This window comes from Loxodonta africana, chromosome 12 (assembly GCF_030014295.1).
Source record: "Loxodonta africana isolate mLoxAfr1 chromosome 12, mLoxAfr1.hap2, whole genome shotgun sequence".
Taxonomy (NCBI): Eukaryota; Metazoa; Chordata; class Mammalia; order Proboscidea; family Elephantidae; genus Loxodonta; species Loxodonta africana.
In genome coordinates, this window is record NC_087353.1 from 43,277,050 (window position 1) to 43,288,737 (window position 11,688).

Here is an 11,688-nt window from a genome sequence, read left to right on the forward strand (position 1 = left end):
GCTTATGAATGCTGATGCACAATTCCTAAATAAAATACTAGCACTTCGAGTCTAGCATTATATTAAAAAAAAGCATATATTCAGGGAAAAGTAAGTATGGTTTAATGCCATTAAACTTTGTACTATAATTCATATTAATAGGTCAAAAGAGGAAAAACTGTTTGACCATATAGATAGATGCCGAAAAATGTATTATATAAAACTCAACATTCATACCTGCTTTAAAAAAAAAAAAAAAAAAAACTCACAGTGAAATTGAAATAGAAGGGCACTTCTTTAACAGGATTTTAAAAATCTAATCAAACCAATAGGCAACATCATATTTGATGCCGAAACACCAGGGATATTGCTCTTAAAGTCAGGAATAAGAGGAGGATGCCAAGAATTGCCACTATTATTTAACAATATTCTGGAACTACCATCCAGTGCCATTGGTTAGAGGCAATGAAACTTCAGTAACTGTAAGCTACTAAGTGCCTAGATCTTTGTTTTTAACTGTCAGTCTCCACTAAAAGGAACCAGGGCTCCTTGAAGAAATGGCTGATTCCAGGGCAGAAATGGGAAAAACACAAGATGAGGTTGGAACATCTTCTTGAACCAGAAAGTAAGGAAATTCTCAAAGAATGATGGGGACATGTCCAAAGAACTCCCTGAAGGGGCTTCTACCAGCTAAATCTGGGACAATTTGAACTTCAAAAAAATAACAATATAACAGATTACAACCTTTAGACAAGATAAGAATCCATGTGTCCATAGTGCTAGAAATGAATGAACGAATAGATGATGGAGAAAGGAAACTCTTCCTTACAGCAGAGTGCCAACTCATAAGTATATAACGAGTAGTAGAAATGGATATTCACCCTCTGGCAGCCATGAAAGTGGTGGTTGATTAAGGCAAGAGTCATTGAAGGCTGGTGGGTGGAGGTTTGATGAGGAATGAGATATTGGTGTAGTCTTCGTGTATTTCTCCACCACACACTTATCAAACACTAAGGAAAGCATGGTAAGTTTATGACAGAGAAACCTGGCAGGCACCAACTTGAACTGGTGATCAAGGTTAACCTCACTATTGGTGGGGCAGGTCAATAATGTATGTCTCCAGATATGATTTGTGTGGTTTTACTGACAAGAGTGCATGGCCTAAGAGTGGGCAAGAGCAAACAATAGACCCAGGTTGAGGGACACCCTACAGAATGCATGACTTGTTCTCTTTAAGATTGCCAAGGTCATGAAAGACGGGGAAATACTGAGAACTCTGTTAAAGACCGAAGGAAACTAATGAGTTTGACAACTAAATGCAACTTGTAATCCTGACTTGGGTCCTGGACCAGAGGGCAAGTGAGGCATTGTTGGAAGAGTTGGAGAAATTTAGATGGGGTCCATGGTTTGGATGATGCTGTCAAACTGATTTTGATTTCCTGATTTGGAGGGTTGAAGTTAGTCATAAGGATAAGGTTTGAGGGGAACACAAACTGGAACATTTAGGGGGCATGGGCATCATGGCTACAATTTGTTCTCAAGTGGTTCAGGAAAAAAGATGATGGATGGATGGATAGACAGACGGATGGATGGACGGATGGATGGATGATAGATTTTTTTTTTGTAGATAGGTGCATGGAGTCATTTCTGACTGATAGTGACCCTGTGTATAACGGAATGAAACACTGCCCAGTCCTGCACCATCCTCACAATACTTGTTAAGTTTGAGCCCATTGTTGCAGCCACTGTGTCCATCTATCTCCTTGAGGGTCTTCCTCTTTTTCACTGACCCTCTACTTTAACAAGCATGATGTCCTTCTCCAGGGACTGGTACCTCCTGATAACACAACCAAAGTACCTGAGATGAAGTCTCACCATCTTCATTTCTAAGGAACATTCTTGCTGTACTTCTTCCAAGGCAAACTAGTTTGTTCTTCTGGCAGTCTATGGTATATTCAGTATTATTCGCCAACACCATAATTCAAAGGCATCAGTTCTTCTTTTGTCTTCCTTATTCACTGTCCAACTTTTGCATGCATAAGAGGCAACTGAAAATACCATGGCTTGGTATGGTGCAGATGTGTTAAAATGTTATTCGGAGAATCTGCATGAAGGGGATGTAGAAGTTCTTTGTACTGTTCTGGAAATTTTTCTCTAAGTTTGAAGTTATTTCAAAATAAATAATAAAAAAAAAACTAAATTATTCATTATGAGACCTAACACCCTACATCAGTTAAAGAATCAAGCTTCTTGCCCTGCCCTCAGGCTGTCATCCTGCAGATGGCTTTCACACAGCTCTGGCAACAGGGGCCACTGCAAATGTGTGGTGTCTAAAGCTCAGGAGTCCTTTTACTTGTCCCTGATCAACTGCCTTTTTCAATCCTGAGAAAGATATGCCAAACTTTTACCACTAGCCTCAGACCCTCATTCATTTACCTCTCCACCCCCTTTTGTCATATGACCTAACCTCCTGTTTTTCAGAGAAAATATAGGTCATAATGAAGGGTCTCCCCCAATTTTTCTAACTTATCTCTACATCCATTCTTAGCATTTATTCTCAATGTACTGCAATATGGTTAATCCAGCCCAAACCTCTGGCAGAGCATAAAACTCCTCTCAATACAGCTCACTGGGTGATGGATCATGTCCATGACTTTTTCGCTCATGGAGACATCCCTCCTGGAGGACTCCATCCATTGCCTCCATTTTGTATAGGGTGCTCTCTAAGACTGCTGCACAACTAGTATCTAAGGCTTCTGTTCACCCCTTACCTATTAAATCCCTGGTTTCCTAGATCTTTCTCTTTTTTCCTTCTTTTGAGGAAGTACATCATCTAACAGCTTCCTGTGAAAGGATTCATGGGAGGCAAACTTTTTTGATATTTTGCATGCCTGAAAATATTGCATACCTGAGATTTTGTATATTTCTTTCTACCTTCACACTTAGTTAATAGTTTGAGTGTAGAATTCTCTTGAAGATGATTTTTTCTCATAATTTAAAAACACAACTCCATTATCTTCTTGTTTTCAACACTGTTGTTGAAAAGTCTGATTTCATTCTAATTCCTGATCCTTTGCATGTAACCTTCCCCCACCCGCGTTCTAGAAGTTCTTAGGAGCTTCTCTTTACTCTTGTTTTGAAATTTCACCTTGGCATAGATCTTTTTTCCTGCATTGTATTAGGTACTTGGTGGGCCCTTTCATACTGGCCACTCATGTCTTTAGTCCTGGAAAGTTTTCTTGTATTGTTTCTTTGATTATCTTCTCTCCTTCAATTTCTCCAGTCTCTTTTTCTAGAATAGCTAATTGTCAGATGTTGGACTTCTTGGACATATTCTCTAATCTTTTTACCTTTTTCCCCTCTTTTCCATCTTTTTGCCTTTTTATTCTGCTTTCTGGGAAAGTTCCTCAACTTTATATTTCAACTTTTCTGTTGGATTTTTTAGTTTTTCTATCATAGTAACTTCGATGACATCTTTTTTATTCTCCAGTGGCATCCATTTTGATACCATTCTATTCTTATTACATGGATGCAATAGTTTCTCTTATTTTTCCGAATATTATACATCATTTTAAAAAGGTTTCTTGGGCTCCCTGAATAGTCTGTTTTTTTTTTCTTGATAGATGGTAGCAGAGGCAGGCCCAGAATGCTGTGCCTGACAGAGCTATTTCCTCTCTACTTTGAAGCCCCTTCACTTTGGACAGTTGCTTGACCCTTACGTTTCCTTCCGTTCATCAAAACGTACCCATCTTATACTAGTTTCCTTAGCAAACTGCTGTCCACTTCACAAGGAGCAATCCAGGGTAAAAAAGGGTAAAGGGGCCTACAAATACAACCCTGGAGAGTAGGAACTTCAGCCCTTTCTTTCTCCTTTTATTGGAAACAAGGAGTTTGATAGGAGTTTTTGGTGACTGAGAAACACCAGTAAAGGAACTATTGGGAGGGACCTTCCACTTCCTTTCCTATGGCACCCGGTAAGCTCCCTCTCTCCTTGGAAGAACAGGCTTTAGGGAACAGCAACATGCAAAAGCTGGATTGAACCAGTGTAAGAGAGTCAACTGTCAATTTTTCAGGAATTTGGTGAGCTGGTTGATAGGTATATTGAAATTAGTCATGGTACGAGAATTTATACCATGGAAATGGGCAAATGCTACACATCAGGATTTTTTTAAACCTTTCTTTTCTTTTTTGAGAGCCAGTTGTTAAACATTTACCAACACAGCCATGGACTATCAGTGTCTCTCATTCAGTGCTCTGTTTCCTAGGGGAGGGACTAAAGAGCAGGACAGGTGCCTGAAGCGGTGCCATATGGTAGTTCTGGTGGAGATTCAAGCTCTGAGGCTGGGTTTGCTGTTGAATACCTCTGCAGTTTGCTACATCAATTAATTGATTTTACTTTATGTACTTGGAATCATAGCTTATTATGCAAATAGGCATAATCTATCTTCTAGTTGCTAGTTGTGGGACACTTTATTTTTTATAATCATGGTATCCATATGGCAAGGGACCAGGGAGCCAGCCATAAGCACCAGAGGTTCCTGGTTATCTCCAGAAAGCAAACAAGACTGCTACAGAAGGGACGGCTAAGGGGCTCTCTTGTCTTTTGAGCCCTCAATAGGGCTGGCTGCCTGGTAACCCTACCCTGCCAGTCTTATGGCCTTGTGTTTCTTCTCCCTCTTGGCTGTCCCTGTTCACCCATGCCTGAACATGATTCTACCCACCAGGTGACCAGAGGAGTTTGGGGAGAGAAGAGAAAAAGGGAGAGCCTGTGCCCAGAGCCCAGATCAATGGGGCTGCTCTGGGTCTGGACTCTCCCTACCCCTTCATGCCTTGTGCCTGCAGCACCCACTGCCACCTTCCTTCAGTTCCCTCAGTGCCAGTTTCTGCTGCTCAGCCAGACTGGACACGGGTACCCCTGCATGCTCACTGGGGCAGCACAATGGGGAGGGAGAAATCAAGGAAATAGCTGGTAAGGCGCTGGCTCTGAGCCCCTCACCAGTCCCTTCTGAACCCCGACTGACTGGTCTACGGACACAAAAGCCAGGGCAGTAATAGATTCTAGGAATACTAGGCAGATGCCTGTCCCTTCTGCCCTTCCCTCTGTGCCTTCGTTTTCCCATATGTGAAATGGAACTAATCACCCTCAGAACACCCCTGCAAGGTACTAATTACCATCTGTAAGAGGCTTTGAGATCCTTGGATGGAATATAACAGTACTAATAATGGATAATAACACTCTGTCCTTCTCCAAGGCCTTTCATCCATGCATCTTAAAGCCTTTCACAGACCTTAATTAATCCTCACAACACCCTGGTGCGGGAGGCTGATGGTCATTAGCCTTATTTTACTGGTGGGGAAACAGAGAGAAGCCAGGAGACTGGCTTGAGGCCACACAATAGGTCAGCAGCCCTGTAAGGGTTAGAACTCACAGCCCCCGGCCCCTGGGAGGGCCTTGGAGGACTTGAGCTACCACTCAGCCCGGCAGTGGGCAAGGAGGCGGAGCCCATCAGCAGCAAAACCTGCGGGCAGCGTGGCTCCCTGAGCTCTGGGGAGGCTTGAGGAAGTAGGAGGAGGCCCATAGGCATGGGCTCTGCTGGCCTGACCTGGCTTTGGAAAGAGAAACAACACTTACAGGGCACCTAGCGTGTTATTACGTCTCATTCCACCTGTGAGGTAGGGTGTATTGTCCCCATTTCACAGATGAGGAAACCGGCTGCTTAAAATAGCTACCATGGGCCAAGCAACTTGCTTTTGCTTCCATGGTCACTAATCCGCACCACAAGTCATTCAGGTAGCACCGGGTATTATAAACCACCATTTTAAAGATGGGGAAACTGAGGTACAGGGAGGGAAGCTGACTTGCTCAAGGGTGTGACGTTGGACAAGTCACTATTCTTCAACAACCACCCCACCCCTGACTCCTTAGAGTCTCCCCAGCCCCTGCTCCACTTCCCCAATCCCACATGGGCAGGTGAGCCCAAAGGAGCTATGGTAGGAAGGGCTTTGAAGTACCTGGGGGCAGCAGCCCAGGTCTTCCCAGGGGAAGATGAAAAGCCTCCCATCCTGGGTGTCACCCCTCAGGGAAGGCCTCAGAAGAAAGGAAACAGCTGGGTCACCTAGGCTGACCAGGGATCACCACGGGACAGCTGCCCTATAAGCTGTCCCCAGGTCCTTCTACCTGTGGGCTGGTGGGGGCCTACCACTCTGGAGAGGACCATACTTCCTGGGACAGAGGGATGAGTGATGTGCCTTCCTGCTGTCCAGGGCAGGGAGGGTTAAGGCCAGGACTGTGTGACCAGGACCTACTCCCTGTCTCCAGGGCCCAGTTTTCCAAGAGGGCTGACCTAGGAGATCTCTGAGGAACTTCCATCTCTGACAGTCCCTGATTCCTGAGCCACTCTCTGGAACACTGTCTGTTTTTAACAATTGCTCCTCCTGAGTTAAAGAACTCCTTAGAAAGCAGGTTCATCCCAGAACTTATGGGACTGGGCAGGGTGCCGGCAGGCAACCTGGCTCGGGGCCCCAGCCATCTCACAAACAGGCTGCATGGTCTGGACAAGGGCCTTCCTGCTTCTTTCCTCAGTTTCCCTGTTGGTAAAAATAGCAGTGGGGAGTGCAGGGGAATTTGAAGCCTGAGAAAAGACCAGCTTCAATCTGGGCCAGAGAGAGAGGATGCAGAGAACACAGAATGGGTGGGCTGGGGAAGAGGGGTGATCTTTTTGGGAAAACACTGAAACCTCAACAGCTCTGCTCACAGCCTGCTCTGACTTGATGGAAAAATTATCGAATATTTGTATAGCCTTCTACCTAAGTTTGCAAAATGCCTTGTCCCCTACGTTTTCTCCTCAACCCTCCCACCAGACCTGTGGGAGCGGTATTATTAGTACCCCCAACTGGCACTCAGGCAGGAAGGGCAGACCCAGGTCTCCAGCCCGGTTTCTCACAGAGACCTGCTTCTCTAGAAAGTTCTGCACCAGAGTACCTCCTGGAGCCAGTGCAAGGCAGGCCCGTCCTAGGGGGTTGGGAGTAAGGTTCCCACATGCCCCATAGCGACTGCGTGCCTGGAGGGCAGAGCCCCACCTGCTGGGCCAGAGGAGGTGGGCATGGCCCCTCGGGGTGGGGGCCGGTCCTGCAGGCGGAGTCTCAGACCGCGAGGCCCGGGCGTGGCCGCCGCAGCGGGCGGGGCTGGAGACTGCTGCTCGTTGGTTGGGCAGGGCAGGGCAGGGCAGGGCAGGGCGGTGGGCACCCGGAACCGTGCGACCTGGACAACGTGACCTGCAGTAATTGAGCGCGGCGGCGGCGCCTGTTGGGGGGCGCCTGGAGGCGCTCTCACCGAGCACGGGGCCTCCGCGCTGCCCGCCCTGCTGGCTCCCCTTCCCGGGCAGCTTCCAGGAGGCGATGTTCTTTCTCCCTCCCAGCAGATAATCACCTGAGAGCCTGCTCAGACCTGCCCTCCCCACAAAGCGCGGTAGCAACTCCCTGGGGCAGAAAACGTCTCTTCTAAAAGCAAGACAAGAGTTTAATTAAGCCCTAAATGCGCACAGTTGAGCCTGAAATTAGGGCGGTGGAGGGAGGGGGAGAAGGCAGTTGAGGACAGGGGGGGCTTCGACGCAGCACTGCCCCAGCTGAGCAAAACAGCCCTGTCAGCGGAACACTGACCAAGCCCACGGACTTGGTTACAAAACATTTTTGACCTAGAAAGGGGAGAATGCCGTGTTCCCTCTTCCCCTGTGTTTTGGGTGGGTAGTTGGGTTTGCGAAGAATGTGGAAAGTGGGAAGAAAGAAACAGGAAGTAGAGAGGTCACTCTGAGACTGGATTCCCAGGTCTGGGGCGGGGGAGGGATTGTGGGGTCCTGCAGTGACCGAAGCTGGGCAGGTAGGGACCCTCCCCACCCCTGAGATGTAAGGAAGGAGAGAGGGGGTCACTGAGGGCCAGCTGGGCTCTTGGTGCCCTGTCAGATTGCACGCACAGGTGTACCAAGCTTGCGGCTCCTGCCCAGAGCACAGCACCCAACCCCAGGCTTGGCTCTCCCAGGTGGGCAAAGCCCACTTTGCTCCTCAAGGAGGAAGGCAGAAGCCAGCCCTAATTGGCCCACCTGGCTGGGCTCTTGGCTTGAGGGCAAAGCAGCAGCGACTTGCTTTTGTTAACTAGGACTTCTGCAGGCCCTGCATTTGGGCAGTAGGTAGCTTGGGGGGGGGGGGCGCTTATTTCAGCCACTCCCCCTCCTGTCCCCAGGTCTCCCCACTCTGCTGCTGAAACATTCAAACCGTAGCCTCCTCATTTACCTGATAATTGATCCTCTTTTGCCCTGCAACTTGGGTTTGGTCTTAATTTGCCAGGGACTGAAGGCAAGAAGAGTCGGGCAGGCAGGCATGCTATCGCTTGTCTCCAGGCAGAAAGGCTGTTGCAACAGAGCCCCTGGGTGCGTGTAAAAGTACACGCGTGTAGCAGAGCGACGGAACAGACTGTACGGGGGTGGAGGAGATGCCTGGCTCTGCTCCCCTGTGTGCGGGGGGAGGGGCAATCGGGCTGATCTCTGTCACTGAAGAGTATCTCAGGGGACCCAGGACAGAGACGGGACCCAGTAGGGCTTCAGCGGCCACTACTTGAAGCTTCAGTGTGCTCCTGACCAGCCTCCTTGTATTGGTTTGCGTGGTAGCTTCTCTGATGGCCACCAGTCACTCACTTGCCCAGTAGGCCATCTGATCACTTAGTGGAGATGATCTGACCCCTGGGGGCTAGAAGCTGGTTGTAGGGCCTCCGACTGTAAGGGACTCTGCTGAAGAGGCGAAAGCGTGTTTTTTCACTGGTGACCACATAGAGCCTTGGGAAGCAGCAGCCAGAGTTCAGCCATTAGGCTGCCTCCATTTACTTTTCCTTTGGAGCGCTGGTGCTGCAGTGGAGTCCACCAGCTGCTCCTTCAAAACCTTATGGGGCAGTTCTACTTTGTCCTCTAGGGTCACTATGAGTCCGAATCAACTTGACAGCAACAGGTTTAATGGAACTTGGGTGTGGTGCTCCCACTTCTGCCCCTTCCTGGGACAGATATGGAAAATCCTGGCCTACTTCCCAATGCTGAATCAGAAGTATCATTGAGGGTTGATGGCCCGGTGGGCAGAGAATCAGGAGAGGCACCAGATAGCTCAGTGCAGCCTCCTCATCCATCCATCTTATCTCCCCTCTGCAACATCTCTGCCTCTATTAGTTTCCTGGAGTGGCTGGAAAAAAATGACTACAAGCTGGGTGGCTTAAAACAACGAAATTTATTCTCTCACAGTTCTCGAGGCAGAAATCTGAAATGAAGGGGTCGGCAGGGACACATTCCCTCTGCAGGCTCTGTGAGAGAATCCATCCCTTGCTTCTTCAGACTTTTGGTGGTGTCGGCATTCCTTGGCTTGTGGTTGCATCTCTCTCTGCCCTGCCTTCACATTACCTTCTCTTCTGGTGTGTAATCTCTCTCTGCCTTACCCTTGTAAGGACACTGTCATTGGGTTTAGGTTGGGTCCACTCAGACAATGCATGATGATCTTCTCATCTCCTGATCTTCAACTTAATCACATCTACAAGGCCGTTTTTCCAAATAAAGTCACATGCTCTGGTCCCAGAGATTTGGATATGAACACATCTTTGTGGGAGCCACGATTCAACCCCATACACTACTTAGTGGTCATTCAGCCTCATCTTGGACACCTCCAGTGATGGAAAGCTTACTACCTCATGAGTTGGGTCAGTCCAGGTCCAGACTGGTCTAATTGTTTTAAAATTTTTACTTGGGTAGAGTTGAAATTCTACTCAGCAGGAGCCTCTACCTGTTGAGTCTATTTCTGGCCTTCATAGCACATAAAGTACATCTAAATAAATAACCTCTCCATTCCTACCACCCTGTCATGGATTGAATTAAGTCCTCCAGAAATATTTGTCAACTTGGCTAGGTCCGGATTTGCAGTATTGTATGATTATCTACGATTTTATGTGATTTTCCTATATGTTGTAATGAGATGGATTAATGGCAGTTATATTGTTGAGATCTACAAGACTAAGTAGTGTCTTAAGTCCATCTCTTTTGAGATATAAAAGAGAAAAGTGAGCAGAGAGACATGGGGAGCTCATACCACCAGGAAAGCAGTGCCACGAGCAGAGCGTGTCCTTTGGACCTGAGGTTCCTGCTCTGAGATGCTCCCAGACCAAGAGAAGACTGATGCATCACAAGGACCTTCCACCAGAGCTGACAGAGAAAGAAAGTCTTCCCCTGGAGAAGGTGCCTTTTTTTTTTTTTATTGTTTGGACCTCACTTCTTTATTTACAAAACCTGTGTTTGGAACTTGGAAGAAAAATAAAAACAAACACTGGGAGCTCTGTAGCTGCCTTCTTTTCACCTTTCATAGCTTCTAGGAGTCTTCTGAGGGCAATTATCTGGCAACGTGGAAGCCTAGCAGGTTGCTCCTGCGCTTGCGCCTACTCTTCGGCTTTCCGTGTTGATTGAGCACCTTTGAGCTTGTTGGTGGCCCACATGAACTTAATTTGTCCTCAGTAGATGAGCCTCATGTAGTGGTGGCAGCAGAGATGTGCTAGAGGGCTGACAGTTTGACTGGCTGAGCAAGATGTTCAGCGAAGCACGTCAGCACCAGGGAGAAAGGTAAGAGTACGATTTGCCTCGAGGCGTGGAAGGACTTCTAGCCTACTGGACTGTGAGAGAATAAACTTCTGTTTGTTAAAACCATCCGCTAGCAGCACTAGATGACTAAGACACACCCTCTTCCCCTGATTACAATGCAAAACCAAAATCAGAAAAAGGGAAAGTGTATAGATTTTGGAGTCAGGAGATTCTGATTCATTGGTAGCCCTGTCCCTGGGACCTGTGCCTCAGTTGCCTCACCCACAACACCAGAGAGTTAGCCGTATCATTCTTTCCTGAGATGGTTTTGGGAAATGGAGCATTCCCTAACCTCATCCTGGATATTCCCTATTCACACTGGCATATTAAAGCTCTGAGAAGTCCTGAGCAAAGAAACCCATTTAGCCCAGTATTTTCCAAATTTATTTGAAAACATGCGGGGGCAATGGTGGTTCAGTAGTAGAAATCTTGTCTTCCATGTGGGAGACCTGGGTTCAATTCCTGGCCAAGGCACCCATCTGTCAATGGTGGTTTGTGTGTTGTTAAGCTGTTGAACAGGTTATAGTGGAGCTTCAGTCGAAGATGCACTAGGAAGAAAGGCCAGGTGACTTAACTTCTGAAATTCAGCCAATGAAAACCTTATGGATGACAGTGGTTCACTCTGCAACTGATCATGGGGATGGCACAGGACTGGGCAGTGTTTTATTCTGCTGTACATGGGGTCACCGTGAGTCAGGGGCTGACTTGATGGCAACTAACAACAACAACAACAATACTTGAAAACAGAGTCCTCTTTCTACCACTCTTTTATCTCCTGCAAAACTTCTTGCTACTTTGGGAAGGCTGGTCTCTGTGATTCTTTGGGGTTCTTTTCTAGTTCTCACAATCTGTTTAGGTCAAACCAAATAGTTGAGTTCATTGTCTTTGGTTCCCATCCCCAGCCTTGCTGCTAAGTATATTGCTGGAAGTAGTAAACTATCCATTACAGGATGAGATTCAAGAATCTGAAAAATTAGAAGCCCCTCCCCTAAACAGCAGACAGCAAGAGTGAGGTTGTGGGCGATGGCCTCCCGCAGGGGCCTGGGCCTCTCTG